Raw genomic sequence first — 19,687 nt, 5'->3', positions numbered from 1 at the left:
ATATTTATATGTGGATGGCTTTGCACCATGTGGCTGCTCGTCCTCTTAGCATCATGAAAAATATATATAACCTAGAAAGCATGCAAAGAGTGCTCCTTTTATAATCACTAAATATCAGTTTGTTATATCAAATTCATTGCTTTTACTGTACCTTCTGATCACACTGCAAAAATTGATGTAGTTCATCAGCATTTTTATCTTGCTGTCCAGCGTAAATGTCTAAATCTTAAATCAAGATACATTGACTTGAGAAGAAAAATGACATAAGTCTTGTTTTCTGTGAAAATGATCAAAGTGAAGGAGTGTAATGGCGTTTCTTATTCAATAAAGGGCAAATATCTGCCAATGGGCTCAGAAAAATCTACTGAATTCAAAGAGAAAACAAGCTTTCATTCCCCACATAAACTCAATTAATTTAGTTAAATGTCTCATAAAACAAGACTTTACATCTTCATTTTGCATCCCAAAGAACTGTCTCTTGATTTAAGGTTATTTGTATTGGAAAACAAGACAAAAATACTAAGGAAAATGTTCATTTATGCAGTGCATGCAACATTTAATGCCATGAATTTAATGAATTTAAGGCCTTCTGTTCTGATTATAACCTTTATACCGGTTTTAATTTGTGGAAGTACTAATTAAGACCTTTTAAAGACGTGCAGGAATCCTGTTATTAGAGCACACAAGTCATATTAAAGGTGCTTTTTGTCAGTTTTGTAGCATTTTATTTAGATTATATGGCTTATGTGGCATGCTATATGGATTTGGAATATCATGATAGTGAGTAAATGGCAAAACTTTTTTTTTAGGCTGACCAACAATATCATTAAATTATGTCATTCTTAATTTATTATGACATGAAGGGGGATACATATAAAATCAATGATTAAACATTTTTTAACCCCGCCCAGCACTGCTGACCAGCCACCTGCTGTTTTAAATACTCAACATAAATCTAAAACTGTTGAGCAGACAACATGCATTGCGCCTCCATCTAAGGGCACTATAGCACTATAGGAGCCCGTTAAAGCACAGCAGAACGAGTGTGGGGCAGAGGGAGAGCTAGAGAGGTGTAAAGGGTGGGATATGGGTGTCATGTAAGTGAATCCGTACCAAGGTCCTTATCCTGTCACCACCACTATGAATCTTATCAGTGTGACTCAAAGCCTCGGCTGCAGAGCGCACTGAATATATGCAAGATGTCCCGCAGCATAAAACACAAACCACCATACACACAAAACAAGGGCTGCTGAAAATTCCCTTTTGCTAGAGGGTGATGAATTTGGCCAGCTCTAGTGGGAACATTTAAAAAAAAACAAAAAAAAAACTGTGTAATCTGAGAAGAAGAACCACGTGAGGAAAGGCAGTATATTTAGCCATGAGGGCCAACCACCAGAGGCCTCAGCTTAAGGCAAGACTGGTATGAGCATATTAGCCCCTTTCGCACCGCTTTAGTTTCAGAACTAAAAGTACAGTACTAAAGTACTGGGATGATTTTGCGCAAACTATTTCCTAGTACCATTTAAAGGGTTGTATTTGCACCGACAGTGGGTACTCGGAAGTGACGCAAGCCGGTCGACAGTGACGTCATTTGTGCGTGGCGTTCAACAACAAAAACAAAGAACAACGACGTTAACAACAGGAGGATAGAGGACGCTGTGATCTGAGTTTCACAATAATGGACATGGAATGTTTACACAGTGTGTGTTTACACGGCGTTTTAAATCAGATTTTTTAAAAACAGATTGAATGACAGAAAGAACTTATGCAGAGGTGGAACATTTGACATCTGATTGGCCACCTCGAGTGCCACCCCAACATTTCATTCGCTACTGGCAGTTCAATGACTGACACTTCATTTGACCTCTCTCGAGTAAGAAGTATTTGTTTTGTCATGCAGCGGTACTGCAGATTTAAATCAAATTCACATCATTTTTAACATATATAATGACTTCACCCTAGGCTGGAAGAGTCTTTCTGTGGACTGAATAAAGTCTATTTTTCATATAAAGAGATATTATAGATTGTCCTTACCCTTTCAGCTTGTGTTGCTTTTACAGCAAAACTCATCAACGCCCATTTTTTTCATTCTTGAACTGAACCTGGTGCCCGTTTTGTGATTAGATTTGGAGATTAGATTTTGGAATGTCGGGAGAATAAGAGAATATGATGGCATGGTGCTTGTTATCCAGTGTGCATCACAGTCTTTCTGAAGTAAGTGGTTTACCATTAAGTGTCGGTTTCCTGAACAACAACTACAAATGTTGAGTCACTGTAGGCTAAAGTCCCCGTCCCTTTAAGCTCATGCCCCAGAACATGATTTTTACATTGGTCCCACCTATTGCTATCACTATGTCAAAAATTGCAATTATTATGACTGTCAACCATTGCAATTCTGAAAGTTAAATTCAAATTTTGAATGGATTACATATAACCTAGAATGAACGCAAAGAGCGCTCCCTTTTTAATCACCAAAAATCTGTCACTCGTTTTAGTTCTGTCATGACAACTCTTAGAAAGATTAGCATGGTAATATACATGGCAATGTTAATGAAGTTGGTCTTGGCGGAATAGATCTGCCATGCTTCTGCAGTTGCAAAAAACTTCCAATGCATCCACAGACATGCTTTTGTGAGCATGTAATGTATACTGCTGCAACACATATAACATGGCAGATCTATACAGGTGGAGCTGGGGAAGGTGAAGGGTTTCTGAAAGCGTGCTGCAAACTGCTACAGCGAACATTGGTCAAGTATTTGAATGTTAAGCAGCAAGCTCATTGGCTGTTCATGTGACGGAAATCAATCATCTGTGGTGTGTAGATAATAATCTGACTACTAGCAGACCTATCAGCCTGTGTCATTTATAGTTAAAGTTTCTCACACAGCTCCATTATAATCAAGCACTCAAGACTACACAATTAATCTCTTATATCGTGTCAACACTGAAACCTAAGCTTTGAACAAAAACTTTGGTGTTTTGAATGGTCAGTGGATTCTGACTTAAACACCTCTGACTAGCCATTGTATTCAAGAAATCAACATGTCTGTGACATTGCTCAATGCTGCAAAAACACACTGTATATAGAAACCTTTGATTTTCTCCAAATGCAAATATGTGTTGGCCAGATCTGTTTCGCTGATAGCTCTTATTACAGGGTCAGCTGAGGGTGAAATAAATATATCAATTAAATTATTAATTATATATGCATTTTAAAGTTTGAATAACAAATAATAAATGATAAATAAAAACAGAAATATAATAATTTTCAGCTATAGCCTATAATTATCCATAATATCTTCAGGGAAAAAAAAAACAGTAGAACTATTTTGATAGTATGTTGTATCTGATTGAAAAGTGACTCTATATTGCTCATAGCTAACAACTTGACAATGGAATCTGCATCTGTAACATCAGCTAAATCTTCTTCTGTCCAGAGATTAAAAAAATAATACTAATTTATGCACAAAAATGAACAGCTCAAACCCAAACAAGCCTTATGCCAAATCAATTCCTCTCTCTGATCCCTTCTGGTGAGATGATTCATCGAAACTAATCATTGTTATGGATCAAGAGTGCCAGAATGTAGCTCATTCAACAGCGTATGAAGACAGGAAAAGGCCGCCAGCCCCTTTTAGTTTAGCTGATGAAATTCGATTGAAACTCTCTTCATGGGATTACAACAGCAGTATGATCATAACCACAACAGTAGCCATAAAAACAGAGCACATACATGCTAAGTATAGCGCTATACAGCTATACAGCTTGGGGGAAAATGGATGTGGTGAAAAAAAGAGGGATGGAAACTTGGAGCAGTGAATGGAAAATTGAGATAAGATCCCATTCGTTCCCTCCCCCCTCCAAGTCCTCTGGAAAGGGAAGCTGGGGGCAGGGGCGACCCAGCGAGCTGTAAAACATTATGTACTGTAAATAGTTTATGAAACGCTTTGACTCATTCAAGACTTCAGACTTAATTTCCTTGTAAAATTGCATACTCACAATCAGTACAATGCATATTCATGAATTACATTAGGAAACAATTTGAAACAATCAGTTCTGTGAACTCTGCTCACCGGGAACTCTATTTACTTTAGTAGAGGAAAGAGAAAGTGAAAAAAACCTTGTGCAAACCTTTCTGGCCCACACTAATACGCTGATTAAGAAACATTTCTAATTTACACTCTTAAAAATAAAGGTGCTTCACTATGCCATAGAAGAACCTTTTTGTCTAAATGGTTCCATAAAGAACCTTTAACATCTGAAGAACATTTCTGTTTCACAAAAGGTTCTTTGTGGCGAAAGAAGGTTCTTCAGAATTTAAAAATATAAGAAAGAGATGGTTCTTTAAAGAACCTTTGACTGAATTGTTCTTTGTGGAACCAAAAATGGTTCTTCTATGGTATCGCTTGAAGAACCTTTTGAAGCACTTTATTTTTAAGAGTGTTTTATCAATCTAAAAACCAGTATGCTGCTTAATTTTGTAGTAACAGTGATACTTTTTTCCTTGATGAATAGAAAATTCAAAATAATTCAAATTTCAGACTTTTGAATGGTATATATACATAAATCCTTTTATATATGATGGATGAGAGAAAAAAAAGTGTCTGGACCTGCTAACATATAAGGTTTAGACTGTACCACACAAAACACAAGCTCTCTCTCTCTTACCCTCTTGCCCTCTTTCTCTATTTTAACTATACTCCCTGAGGAAGTGAGTGCTGTTTCTATGTTCAGAGCCACATTAGACCTACACGTCTCCAATACTTTGAAAATATATGACTTTATATGACAATAACTTTAATATTTAGAACACTAAATGGTAACAACTCATTGTAAAAATAGTTTTAACAGTTCTGACCTTTAGAGAATGTTGCAACTGTAAACTGTGAACCAATTTAGAATCTGTTAAAATAGTTTAGCAAAGACAGGAAAGAATGAACACGCTCCATTTTATGCCACAATGTCATTGCATGACCAGCTGTCTGGAACCATGTGAGTTGTTAAAATCTGAGCTAAATGGCCTCTTAATGATCCCCTCAATCATCAAAGGTCTCCACAAATTAAGGTCACAGATCAACAGGTGCTGCTGGTTCAAGTACAGAATAATCATCATCAGGTGGAACAAAAATACAGGGACATTTAGTGACAAAAGCCAATCACAGTAAAATGCATTTTGGGAACAAAAGCTAACCAACCAATGGGCTCAACACACAACACACACTGTATCCATCTAATTCTATCAGGACCACTATCGTCAATGATAGACACTTAGCATACAGTTTGGTTTGGTGGTATGGTTCTGTTCTGGGCAAAAACTCCCTCTCCATCCATGCAGCCTGTCATGAATGAGCAGGGAGAGCAGCAATAATAATAACCCCCCAAAGGGTTAACGGAACAGAACCAAGCAGATATCATTAATGCACTTAATTATATTTAGTATAACACATTATTCAAGATTAGGGAATCTGAATCAACAGGAATGACTGTGGCGAAAGGAGGAGTTGGGATGGAGGAGGGTAATCTGCTCTCGAGCAAGCAAGCTACTGACTAATACTGAACAGCACTTATATAGGAATGCCGCGATAGGTGTCGTATCCCTATAGGTAGATGTGATCAGCTGAGAGTCAGCTGATGCAAGCTTGACTCACGTGACCTGCCAGAATTAACGCTACGCTTAATTGAGGATGAGTAAAATAGAGACACACACCTGTCCATTACACCAAAAGGGACTTTAATGGCATTCTAAATACAATGCAGTCTAAATACATAGACGTTAATACATGCTGGAATTTCCAACTGTTCCCACAAATTAGAAGCATAGCATTGTCCACAATGTCTCGGTAGGTTGATGCATTAGGATTTCCCTTCGTTGGATGTGAGGCGCCCTGCCCAACCTTGAGAAACAACCCCATATTATTATTCTTCACTCAATAAACTTTACAGTTGGCACAATGCAGTCAGATGGGTAACATTCTCCTGGCATCTGCCAAACCCAGACTCACCCATTAACTGCCAAACAGAGAACTATAACAGAACACTTTTTCACTACTCCAGAGTCCAGTGGCAGCATACTTTACACCACTCCATCCGGTGCTTGGCATTGTGGTGATGTGAGGCTTGCATGAAGCTGCTCGGTCATGGAAATCCATTTCACAAAGCAGGAAGTTTTGTGCTTATTTTAATGCCAGTGGAAGTTAGGAAATCTTCAACTATCGGGTATCAACTAGAGTGTGGGGGCGATTTCTGCGCACCATATGATTCTATGATCCCGCTCTGTGACTTTACATGGTCTGCTGTTCCTAAACACTTCTACTTTCCAGTTAACCATGGAATTTCTAGTATGAAATAGCTAAGGAGGAAATTATCACAGTAACCAAACAGCTGGAATTGGAGCGAGTGAGTCGCCTAAACGATGACAGAATTTTGAAGATAAATTCAGATTTTTTTTACAGATTTCTTCTTCAGAGTCATCATTCATTTGTTATGAATATTTATATATGCACACATTTATGTACACACTTTGTTTCCATATTGTATTATTTTTTAAAAAGGTAAACAAATCAATGTGCTATTAAATAATAAATTAATAAATCACTTTTCAAATTAAGAAATACATTGACGTTTAATACAGTTAATTTAATTCATGAACTATACAATGACACTGATTAACTAGATTAGCGACTGAAAAAAGTACCATAAAATAAAAATAATTTCTTAAAAGGATTGTTTAACCAAAAAGAATATTCCAACGCTACCTCACAGCAATTCATACGTATTTTACGAGGTGGCCACTCGTACGATTTTGTACGATTTGTCTAAACCCCCAGTGACGGGTAGGTTTAAGGGCGGGGTTAGGTGTAGGTAATTCGTACAAATTCATACGAATTGGCAACTCGTAAAATACTAACAATTTAGCAAAAATCGTATGAATTTGTACGAGTGAGGTTGTACGAATTAGCCACCTCATAAAATATGTACGAATTGCTGTGAGATCGGGCTGAAAATTCTTTCATTATTTACTCACCCTCATGTCGTTCCAAACGTGTTTGACCCTCATTCATCATTGGAACACAAATTAAGATATTTTTGCTCCTGCATAGACAGCAACGCAACTAAGACATTCAAGGCTCAGAAACGTAGTAATCACAATGTTAAAATAGTAATTATTTGCACACAAAAATATTCTTGTAGCTTCATAAAATTAAGGTTGAACCACTGATGTCACATGAACTAACAATGTCCTTACTGCCTTTCTGGGCCTTGACTGTGGTAGTTGCATTGCTATCTATGCAGGGTCAAAAATATCTTAAATTGTGTTCCGAAGATGTGTGAAAGAGAGAGAGAATGTGAGTCAGGTAAACCCTCTGAAAAATTGCAATGACAAAAGGAATCATTTGGCATTTTCACAATTTTCTCAAATTTAATTAACGCTGCATATGAATATTTCATATTAACTCATTCATTACCAGCAAGTGATCTGAGCAGGACTATTTATAAGGACTTTATAAGACCATGTTCTTAGGAACTCACATTAACTGAGGAAACCTAGTGTGCTGCATTTGCATGCTCTGTTAACACTGGAGAATGTTCAATGGGACTGTCACTGTGACCCACCTGCAACCCAAATTCTGTGTGCCCGCTATATTCAGCACAGTACCATCAGCATGACTTACGCAGCTCTCGTTCCCGCTGTGCCAAGGTAGGAGGGGCTGCAGTCAGACAAAGTCACAGTGGCATTGTGAACGACCAGGGATGTTCTCCTAATACAGACTGTTGTATTATTAGAAACGGTTGAAACGAAGCCAGCCCACATAGCCGTGCTTTCAGGCACTCATTTCATGCACACAAAGAGATATAGTGCCAAGACAAAGAATGTGAAGCCATTGGAACCCATTGGTTTTCTACATTAATTGGTCATAAAATGTCTTCTGATTTTCAAAGTCACAAGTATTGGCAAACGTAAGCTAACAGCACAAAAAACAATTAGAATCTGTCATGTCTTTATTGAACACATCCCACTTTTTGAACAGGTTGATCAGAGTATACAGTGCCTTGCGAAAGTATTCATAGCCCTTCATTTTTTCACGTTTTGTTATGTTGATGCCTTATATTAAACTGCTTTAAATTACTTTTTATTCCACATCAATCTACACTCCATACATCATATTGACAAAACAAAAACAGAATTGCCACAACTTCATAAATGTATTAAAAATAAAAAAACTGAAATAAGTACATTGCATGAGTATTCATACCCATAACTATATAATTAGCAGAAGTACCTTTACAGTCTCAAGTCTTTTTTTGTTTGATGTGACAAGCTTTGCTCATCAGCATTTGGCAATTATCTGCCATTCTTCACCTCCGCTGTTCACCTCTCATGCTCTGTCAGGTTGGATGGGGCAGACGCACATTTTCAGGTTTCTCCAGAAATATTTGAGTGGGTTCAATCTCAGGCTGTGGCTGGGCCACTCAAGGACATTCACATAGATGTCTATAAGCCACTCTTGCTGTGTGTTCAGATTCATTGTCCTGTTGGAAGGTGAACCTTCTGCCCAGTTTGAGTTTCTGAATGCTCTGGAGTGGGTTTTCATTAAGGCTATTTCAATATTTTGGTACGTTGAGCTTTTCTTCTACTCTGATATGTACCTCAGTCCCTGCTGCTGAAAAAGCCCACAGCATGAGGCTGCTACCAGCACACTTTACTCTTGGGATGGTACGCTGCAGGTGATGAGCAGTGCCTGGTTTCCTTCAAACATGATGCTTGGAATTGAGGTTCATCCGACCAGAGAATATTGTTTCTAACAGTCTAAGGGTCCTTCAGGTGCTTTTTTTTGTAAATTCCAAGTGTGTTTTCATGTCTCAACTGAAGAGAGGATTGAGTCTTGCCACACTGCCATAAACCACAGATTGGTGGAGTGTTGCAGTGATGTTTGTCCTTCAGTAGATTCCTCCTATCTCCACATATGACCATGGAGCTCAACTAGAGTGATCATAGTTTCTTGGTCACCACTCTAACCAAAGCTCATCTCCATCAATTGCTCAGTTTGGCCAGGAGGCCAGCTCTAGGAAGAGTCCTGGATGTTTCAAACTTCTTCCATTAAGTGTAACGTAATAAAAGCATAATATTAATATGTAATTTAAAGAAATAGTTTAATTTAGCTCAAAGGGAATCATTTATGATTTTATAGGGAATTTTGAACAGACTCACTGTTCAATTCACTGAACCAGCCGTATAACAAACACTGCACTGGATATTAAAATCCAAAATATAGTGACAACACTATTAAATAGCACAGTAACAAGATCGGCAGATTAAGACATTAACTTGTGAGCAGAAAACACAATATACTTCTCTTTTCAATATAAATAAGATTTTATTTATATAAACCTAAGACATAAACTAATCTAACACATGAACACAAGCATTCACACATTCACACGTTGCAGAAAGAGAGAAAGTGAGGAAAGGATGTTTAAGAGAACGAAAATGTGAAATCCCAAGTTTACAGCAATATGTTCAATTGCATAGACCTGAACACAACCATCAATCACTTATTTAACCCTCGCTTTGAGTTTCTCAATGAGGCTAAAATTTATATTAACTGCACCGATTCAGTTAGAATCTGGAAGTACTTGTTTGATTTGCTAAGGGAATCCCTTTTGTCGGTTGCAGGAAAGGGGTTCCCCAAAGTGTCTGATTGGTTGAGAGTTCAATAGTCGTTGAAGTGACGTCTTGGGAAGCCGATGGAGTTGTGGCTGATAGAAGTTTTGAGGCGGTCACAGACTCGAGTCGGAGACGAGGCGTGGCGGCAAAACTTAACTGAGTACACGAAACTCACAATGGAAAAGAAAATAAATTAAAGTAAAAGAATAAAAGGATGTAACGAGACTGGGTTGGTTTTCTTCTCATTGTGGTAGCAGCTGGGACGTGGGCGAGAGCACGCTCAAAATGCAGCGTCAAAACGCGGTGGCAAAAGAGAAGAAGAGGAGAAGGGAGAGGACCAAGAGAGAGTTTGATGGAGTTTTTAATCTTGGCTTTCAGACCGTCCTATCTGGACGTCTTGACCAATTAGATACTGTCCTTGCTCGGGGTATTGCTTTGTTTTTCCACCCCATCAATAAATCAACATGTTAAATGGTCAGTCACATGTCGGATCTTTACAAGCTCTTGCAAAGCATACTTTTGAATGTGATTTCTATAACCAGAATATGATACATTTTACAAAGAATTAATTGGAAGAAACATTTAAAGCATGAATTTTCAAACTCATACATACCAAACATGAATATTACCCTTTAAGGCTTAAGCTATTCAATACTTATTAAAAGCAAGACATACACAATGAGTGATTAAAACAAGGATAGTCAAATGTCTGGGTTACATACATAATATGCCGTTATGCATAGAAATGATTAGTTTCATTAAAAATTGAAAATGAAAGTCTTTTAAGATGATTTTAGGTGCATATGGAAGCAGACAGTCTTTGTGAACCAAGGAATTTCAGTCGGGTTCTTTGTCTTCTATGTGTGGGGGTAGCCAATAGGGGTCGACCGATATGTGTTTTTCAGGACCAATGCCGATACCGATTATTACAGACCAAGTAGACCGATAACCGATATATTGAACCGATATATATGTCTGGTGTAAAAATGAAAATGAATGTCAAAATTAAGAATAACAAGGGCTCTGACAAAAACGGCCTTCCCTAGTGTTGGTTGCACTTCTTACTCTTGTCTTCCCCCATGCATCCATCTACAATAAGGGTAATAAATAAAGAGAGAGTTAAAAGTGGGGCCACTGCATGCTTCATGATTAAGCCTATGAATACTAAATACTAAAGCTAAACAACTTGGGGAAATGTAAGTATTTGGCTTCAATAATTTACATGTTAGAAATGTATGTGTAATAGCATAACCTCTCATAATTCTTCATTAATTATTTTCGGTTGACTAAATCATAACCTACAAGAGGTGACTATTCAATTCATCATCTAATGCACATCAGCTGATTAATTTAAAAAGCGCAATGTATATAATATGTGTAAATAATTTAATTGTCTTTTATAGCTCCATTGTAGAAGTTGCGAAGAAGACCGCAACTATTTTAATGAAACTATAACACTAATAGCCTGTTATAGGCTCACTTGGTTCAATAGCCTATTGAAATGTCCCAATTTCCGTCATCATAATCTTGGCCTATGTGACAGTAACTTAATCTTGGCCTATGTGACAGTATCTTAGTCTTGGCCTATGTGACAGTAATTTCCATTAGTTTTCATTTACAGAGCAGTGCAAATGAAGGCATAAAACATTAATTTAATTTATCTTTTAATCAAATGAGAGTTGAACTCTATTTTTTGGCAAACAAATGTGTTTACTATAAATTAAAACATGTAAGAAATAGCGTATTGTGTGATTGTTCTTTTAAACAAAAGTTGTAATAATTGTAGTAGCATTAGTAAATAAACCAAACTTTTATTTTGACGGGTTGCCATGAGGACCTCTTAAGTTTCTGTAGCCTATTTATGATATGACGATCATTTTACTCAAACGAAACAGTCAAATGCTCATGAAGTAACTCTCGGAGCAGTTCTGGGGATGATGTGCATGTATTTATGTCCTCATTTAGTGACATGGCAGATGCGGAAAACACCGCGAGCGTCGCGCACTTCAGTGTGTGTGTGTGTGTGTGTGTGTGTAAAAACCGCGCGTCTGTGCCTTTCACATATACAGAGACACGCCGAACATGCAGAATTCATATTTAAATAGTCTTTTTGCAGTTTAATGTTTACAGATAGTCCATATCATGAGTCGATTTAAGTGTACTGACCTACTTTTGATTAATTCATCCAAACTTTGACTAATTCCGTGACTCCGCGTTATACAGTAAATTCCATATGACTGGATTCCGCGATTCCCCCTGCGTTTCCCCCATCTCGGAAACCATAAATAGATAAAATTGAGGTTTTTACAACTTCAGTGTAAGTTAGTGGATTGTAATTTATTGCAACTTGTGCAAGGTCTGCTGCTGCCTTTGAGAGAGAACTGATGCGTGATGAAGCAGCACCAGTTAGCAAGCGCTTTTGGTGTGAGAGTGCCTTTAGTCTTCCACGTTGATTGGTCGGACTCCTGACTCTCAACAAATCAGATGCGCGGTGGGCGGAGACTGCTCTAGGCCACAGAGTGGTGAGTTCCGACAGGCTGCATCAGAGCCAAATAGCGCGTTTCAAAATTAAATAATTTTATCGGCACATCGGTTTTGATAATGACCGATGCCGATTATCATAAAAATGCTTAATATCGGTGCCAATAATCGGCCAGGTCGATAATCGGTCGACCCCTAGTAGCCAATCTAAGCAAGTCTGTAGCTCGTGGTTTTCCAGCGTGGAACCCATGTGATAGCCATCTCTTTGACCATCAGTCTTGATTACTTGCCCCAAATTTGACGGTCTCCTTCCTGAATTGGAATTATCAATAAGTGTTCTTTTGTCTCAAGGTTGTAAGCTGTTCTGTGAAAGAGGCTTGCTGGTTAGTTTGCTTGCTTCAGACTAGTTGGAGCTAGGAATCTGATTTACGACGTTGTCCTGTTTTCTTGGGACCTCTCTGAATTCCAGCTCCTCAGGTTTCAATGTTCTGATGCATCTTAAATTTGTCTGATTCAGTCTCTGATATTCTACATAAGAGTAACAGAGACTATATGCTTCTGTGAAGCAGAATTTTTTTCTGAACTCTTCCCAAGTGTGGCTTGACGCAAACCTGTTTCTGAGTTCTGCAGACAGTTCTTTTGACCCCAGGGCTTATTCTTTGCTCTGATATGCATTCAGCTATTAAACCTTTTATTAAGATGTGTGTGCCTTTCCAAATCATACCCATTAAATTGAATTTGCCACAGGTTAACGTCACTCGAAGTGTAGTAACATCTACAAGCAATATGAATGATCCTGAGCTACATTTCAACTGTCTCAGATAAGGGTATGAATACTTATGCAATGGAATCATTTAAGTTTTTTATTTTTTAATAAATTTGCAAAGATGTTAAAGCTGCAGTCCATAAGTTTTGTCTCTTTGTCGCCATCTCTGTTTGAAAACCTGGAATTGCAGCTGCTTGCAGAATTATCTTGCTTGCGTGGGGTTGTGAGTCAGTACGGCTCCAGCATGGATGAATCTAATGTTTTGAGGTGAATATGTAGATGTCAATCACCGGACCGGTGTGGATGTTTACTGTACTTTGCAATCACAGATTCTAGTCTATTTCTTGGAAATATGACCCAAATAAGAATTTTCACCATATATTGCCATCTGAACAAGTAAGTAACAAGTCTGCCACATTGGTTCTGCTCAACTGAGGAACAAAGCAAATCGCGCTACCAATGGTGATTAAATCTAAAGATCGGTTAGCTCATATCACATCAAACAGTGCAAAGTATTATTATTGTTATACTTTATTCTCAAATTATTCATGTTAACAACATCAGCATTGGGTGACTATGAGTATAGTGTGTATTAGCATGTGGATTTCAATCTGTAAATCAAATATAATTGTCATGCCATTCAAATTTCATATTAAGAAATTCTTTTAACCCAAAAAGCAAACTATGCTCCCATCGAACTGGTTTTCTTTTAAAAAAAAAACAAATCTTGTGTAATCCCAGGCTATCTGTAATCAGAAGCATTTAAAACTGGAATATAATAAAATTTCATTCACGTGTGTTTCATAAACACATAATCCTTTCTGGATTACAATCATCAAAATTATACATTTAATTATTCTGCTGTGAGAAAAGGCTATAAATGATCCTCCACCTGCAGGATCCTCACATGCGATAGCCTAGTAGCCGGGACAACTTCTTTATGTTTACAGATGTGACGTAATGACGCAGTGCCATGCTCGAATTTCCCGCAAAAACCTACCCATACCACTCAGATTAGAAAACATTATTATAAAATAACCGTTGTGAATTGGGCTAAAGTAAGGCAATAGTTTTGAACACTGGCTGGTTATGTACTTGCTCAAATATTGATTTCGGATCATTTTTAACCAAAAAAAGTTATGGACTGCAGTTTTAAAAACCTGTTTTTTGCTTTACGATTATGGTGTATGGAGTGTAGATTGATGTGGAAAAAAGTATTTAAAGCAGTTTAACATAAGGCAAAACAAAACGTGAAAAAATGAAGGGGTATGAATACTTTCGCAAGATAGTATATGTAGATTCTGAAGGGCAGTACAGAATGAAAAAATGTATGACATTTAAATTAAATAAACAACATCATCATCCTGTTCAAAACGTTTACACCCCGACATTTCCTTAATAAGCATCATTGAAGGTGCGTTGATTTCACGCGTTGCAATTGTTGTATATGAGGTAAAGCTCAAAAAAGAAGAAAAACAGCATAAATATATCATAAAAGTGGTCCATGCACTATATTCCAAGTCTTCTGAAGGGATTCTGTTGATACTGTATGTGTCATGAATAGATGAAAATTTAAGCTGTCAAAGTTCACCTTCAACTTTCAATTCATGATAAAGAGCACCTTGGACATTCTTTGGTTCAGGAACAAAATTAGGGTGATGATATGATGACAAAGCATCCATTTTGGGTGAACTATATCTTTAAAGAAATAGTTCAGACAAAAATGAAAATTCGATTATCATTTTTGAAACACAGATTAAGATATTATTAATAAAACATGAGAGATTGGAAGTCATTCCACCAAAACTTTAAAGCTTCAGAAAGTTCATAAAGACAAAGTTAACAATATGTGACTAAAAGCCTAAAATAAACCTGTTAATAATATAAAATGATTGTGTATCTGGTATGATATGGATTACTTTTAAAATATCTTTATGAACTTTTTGAAGCTTAAAAAATTTGGTGGAATTGATTTTCATGGGAAGACAGAAATCTCTCTGGCTTTACACAAAATTTCATTTGTGTTTCAAAGAAGAACATAAGACTTGAAGAAACAACACTGAGGGTGAGTAATTAATGACAGAATTTACATGTTTGAGTATAATTTACATCTCTTTAAGGTCAGACTTTGTGAATATATATATATATATATATATATATATATATATATATATATATATATATATATATACATACATATTTTTGTTTATGCTTGTAAAATTTGCATCTTTCTCCCCCGGGACTGAGCTTCCCTTAGGTGCTGATATTGAAATTTCTGATTAAAACTGATTTATGTCAGAATGAATTGCAAAATGTGAGACCAAAATCTAAATATGCTCTTTGTGCATCCAGCGAGAGAGCGGGCCGAGAGTGTGTGTGTGCGTGAGTGAGTCCATCAAGGAGAGTGTAGGGTTTCTTTACACATTAGTAATCTCCTCTGGCAAGCGTGGCTGTCTCCACAAATACATCTCTCCTCCTTTCTGTCCCTCTTTTTCACCTTCCTTCACTCATGGTCAGGACATCTGTCTGTCTCACTATAGCACACGTCTTAGATGCACATGTATGTTAAGCCCAGGGTATCTTAAGTTCACCAATGCAAGTTAACATATCGTATTCTAACCTAAACTAAACTTAACCTCAACCCTAAACAGTAACCATGGTAACATACATGACATGTACTTTTACACATGTACCATTATATCAACCTGACAGCCCAAAAAAATGCTTTTGGGAATTCGTTATGATCGTTTCGGATCATCTTTTTCATTTGCTACCCTTTCAACTTTCATTGCTTGAGCTATTCTCATCTTAAATATTCTTGTTTTGTCTTCAACCACTGTTACCCTCCAATTGCTAAATTCACACACACATCTCTCCCTCACTGTCTGTTATGGACTTTGTACAGCTTCTCCTGCGTCAGTGTCATTAACAATGAAATTAGCCTTGTGGGGGAAAATGTCAAATTGATATCAATCTGTGCACCTCACTTACGAAAATTAACTATGATTTTGCTACAACTAAAACCAAAAAACAATGGTTAATATAGCTAAAATATGGTAACCCCAAATTAGTATTTGAAGTAAAACTGTGATTATACAAATGGTAATCATTCTGCCAAAAAATAAAAAGCAAAAATCATTTCAATGGCAGTTGTTTGGCCCTGAAGTACAAGATCTTTACCCTGTCATTTTTGGGTCTCAGTTCAAAAATTTTTTTTGAGCCAATCACCTGAGTCGTAAATGTCATGTGACTGATAACTTCTTATATTACAACACTAATTCTGATACAGACATAGACTGAGAACCTAAATAAATAAATAGTCACTGCTGAATCTTCTACTAAGATATAACATATGATCTAATATATAACATATAATGTTTTTGAAATAGGTTTCATCCAGGCTGCTTTTTTATACGAATGCTGTAAAAACAGCAACATTATGAAATATCATTCCAACTTGAAGTAAGTGTTTTCTATTTTAATATATTTTAAAATGTAATGTATTCCTGTATTGGCATTACTCATGATCCTATAAGAAATGTATAAGATTTTTGTGGAAAATAGAAAGTTTAAATAACAGCATATTTGTTTGAAATATAATTTTTGGCAACAATGTATATTTGATCAATGCATCCTTGCTGAATATAAGTATTAATTAAACAAAACTTGTGAACGGTAGTGTATATATAGAATAAACACTAATAATATTTATAATACAATACTTATGAGCTGCAGGAAATCAATACACAATCTTGCTGCCTATTTTTAAAGCCACAAGCTCTCACAAATAGCCTGAGGAAACCACTGATCAGTTATTTAGAGTATCTTTAGCACACATTAGGAAGCATTCTGAGATATGAGCCCGCAGACAAGTTTCCATACACTCAGAAACAGCAGCACACTCTCTGTAAATGCATATGTGCTGTCACCTGTGGAGCTCTGCACTGTACATTCATAGTAATATTAGGGGTGGAGAGCAGACGTGCTTCTTCTACAGGACTTGGTTGGCATTCAAACAGCTGTAAGCAGTTCACAAAATTTCCAGTTAGCTTGTTGAGGAATTCTGTTGGGGGAAGATTGGGGGGGGGGGGGGGGGGGGGGGGGGTCCTAAATGTGGCCTGATGTCTCAGAGCGGAAACAAAGAACTTTCATCCATTAGCATTACATTTTTCTATTTGTTTTATGTTTGCAGTTCATTCTTTAAAACATCAAGCATAATTTGATAGATTCAACATTTTGTTGTACTACTAAAATCATCTGAAAACATTCAATTATGACCATGAAAACAAAATTAGACTCAACATATTATATGTGGGCATGGGAACGGGAAGACTTCTGCTGTGTGGGTTTACTTTAGCTGTACTCTGGGGACAAATTTGTCTAAACCTGTCTAAGTCTAAAACTCCCTTTAGTCATCCAAGGTATTTCTAACTTTCAATTATAAAAATAAAATTAAATAAAACATGACAAAATAATAAAATAAAATATTAAATTAAAATGTAAAAAATAAATAAATGCATTTAACAAATTTGAGTTTACTCACAATTACAGTTTCATTCAATTCAAAATACATGATTGATTGATTGATTGATAAATAAATAAATGTGATTTTAGAGCTTCATTAAATTCATAAATCATGAAATCAAGCATTTTTTAAATAATATTTAAAAATAACAATTAAATAAATAGAAACAGACTTTTCTCCCAAAAACAGTTAGACATTCATAATTAGCTTTATACAAATCAACTAAGTGGCACAGAACAAGTGAATGTTTTCACTGACATAGGTAAATATATTTGTGGGGAAAGAAAGTATAAACTCCTGTGCAGTTTGCAGAAGAATATTAATTGGAAAGACACAGGGGGATATTCTGGTCCTCTGCCATTCACTCTGAATTTGACTGAGCTTTAACTTTGCTCGAGTGTTTGAGTGACAAAAATAGCTCCCAGCTGTTTTCAAATGGCTCAGCAAATACCTACAAAAAGGTTTCCTGCTGAACTAAGGTGTTAAAAAATTGCCCCTAAACACATAAGTACAGCACAGCACAAACACTTAATGTACTAGCAAAACCTTTCTTTCTGGAAAGATCTGGAGCCGTAGTTCAAAGTTAAACCCAAGCTACAAAGACTGTGAGCCGGCTGATTTCCAAAGGGCAAATAATGCTCATTCTGCACTCTGAGACGGGAGGAATAAGGCTAGAAACAGGAAAGGCCCATGTATCGAACTGCTTAAGCATGAAATTTGATTATGCTTGTAGTCAAAGTGCAACATGGCGAGGACACTGACGCAAATGTTGTAGAACTGTGATTTGAAGATGAAGAGAGGCTAACCGATCCAGTACTGTCATCCCAAAGGCCCAAAAACCTGAAACAAGAGGCTCCAGGTCCAGAAAAAAACATTACAGGGAACCATCGCTCAAGATTGATGGACAAAGAAAGAATCCATCACATCTATTGAGAAACAACATCAATGTCCTGATCCAAAGTCCAGGCAGTAAAAAAAAAAATATGATGTTAAAGATGTTCAGGAACTTTTAGAAGCAATCCATCTCATTGACAAAATTCTACAATGATATGTTTCCTTTCATTACTAATTTCATAATTTGTAATGAGTTCATACATTTTTTCAAAGGCTTGCAGAAGGAAAATGGTTTTGTACAGTCCAAAACATCCTCTTCCCCAGCATGCACTGAGGCATTAATAAGTATGGTTGCATTCTTTGACCATTTGCCAGTTTGAATAACACAGTGATTGTTCATTATGTCACTTTTAGTAAAAATGACCAGTTTTAATAAGCAGTTTGTAATTTTTTATTTCACAGAAATTATTTTACTTCGCAATTATGCATTATCTTGATCAAACATTATAGCAAATACATTTATGTTTTTTGTTTTTGTTGTTGTTATTTTGAACTTTCTACTCGTTAAAGAATCCTGAAAAAAATATATCATGGTTTCAAAAATGTTAATCAAAATGTTTTTTTGTTTTTTTTTACATGGATGATAAGTAATGTGCCTTGAACATCAAATCAGTATATTAGAATCATTTCTAAAGGATCATGTGACACTGAAGACTAAAAAAACACAATAATGCTGTTTTTACAATATTTTGGATCAAATAAATGCAGCCTTGGTGAGCATAAAAGACTTCTTTCAAAAACATTAAAGCATCTTACAAATTCCAAACTTTTGAAGGGTAGTGTAAATGATGGCACTTTTTTGCATAAAAATATTAAGCAGATGAATTCAGTTCAAAATAAGCCATGTAAACTGTTTACTTCATTTACAGCTAAAAGTTTGTTTATTAACATAAAAGTCATGAAAGTTAAATAAAAGGAAGATGACAGGTCCCAAACCATTACAGAAGCAAAGATGACAATTCATAACATCTAAATAATGGCAAAAATGCGCTACCTGCTTCGTGCTTCTCTCGAGAAGCTTTCGGGTGGAACGGGTGACATCAGCCTCAGATCTGAGGACATTAATCATTTGCCTCACAGCACAGCAAAAGCCACAAGACACTAAGAAGGGACGGGGAGACTGGGGAGGAGAATGCAGTCAGAGCATCTGAAGCAGACAGGCTCTGGCATTAGGAGGTTAGAGTTTGGGCACAAAGATGCAGTCACACAGATCAGGAGGAAATGGGGCTCAGAGTGACAAGAAAGAAGGGAAAAGGGACCACAATAAAGAAAAAAAACATTTTACTTATGTAATGTGACATTTCTCAGTGAAATATGATATACGCAAGAAGGAATGAAATTTGAAACATCCATT

At 36.5% G+C, this 19,687-nt stretch overlaps 1 protein-coding gene across 1 annotated transcript in view; it reads right to left on the bottom strand.

Moving 5' to 3' along the window:
- Positions 1 to 19,687, bottom strand: part of LOC306858653 (voltage-dependent calcium channel subunit alpha-2/delta-1-like) — a 94,366-nt gene that overhangs the window by 71,395 nt on the left and 3,284 nt on the right. The gene's annotated exons all lie outside the window — the stretch shown is intronic.

Source organism: Barbus barbus, assembly GCF_936440315.1.
Source record: "Barbus barbus genome assembly, chromosome: 39".
Lineage (NCBI taxonomy): Eukaryota > Metazoa > Chordata > Actinopteri > Cypriniformes > Cyprinidae > Barbus > Barbus barbus.
Note: the sequence above shows the minus strand (reverse complement) of the source record. Positions and strands in the feature narration are given on the sequence as shown.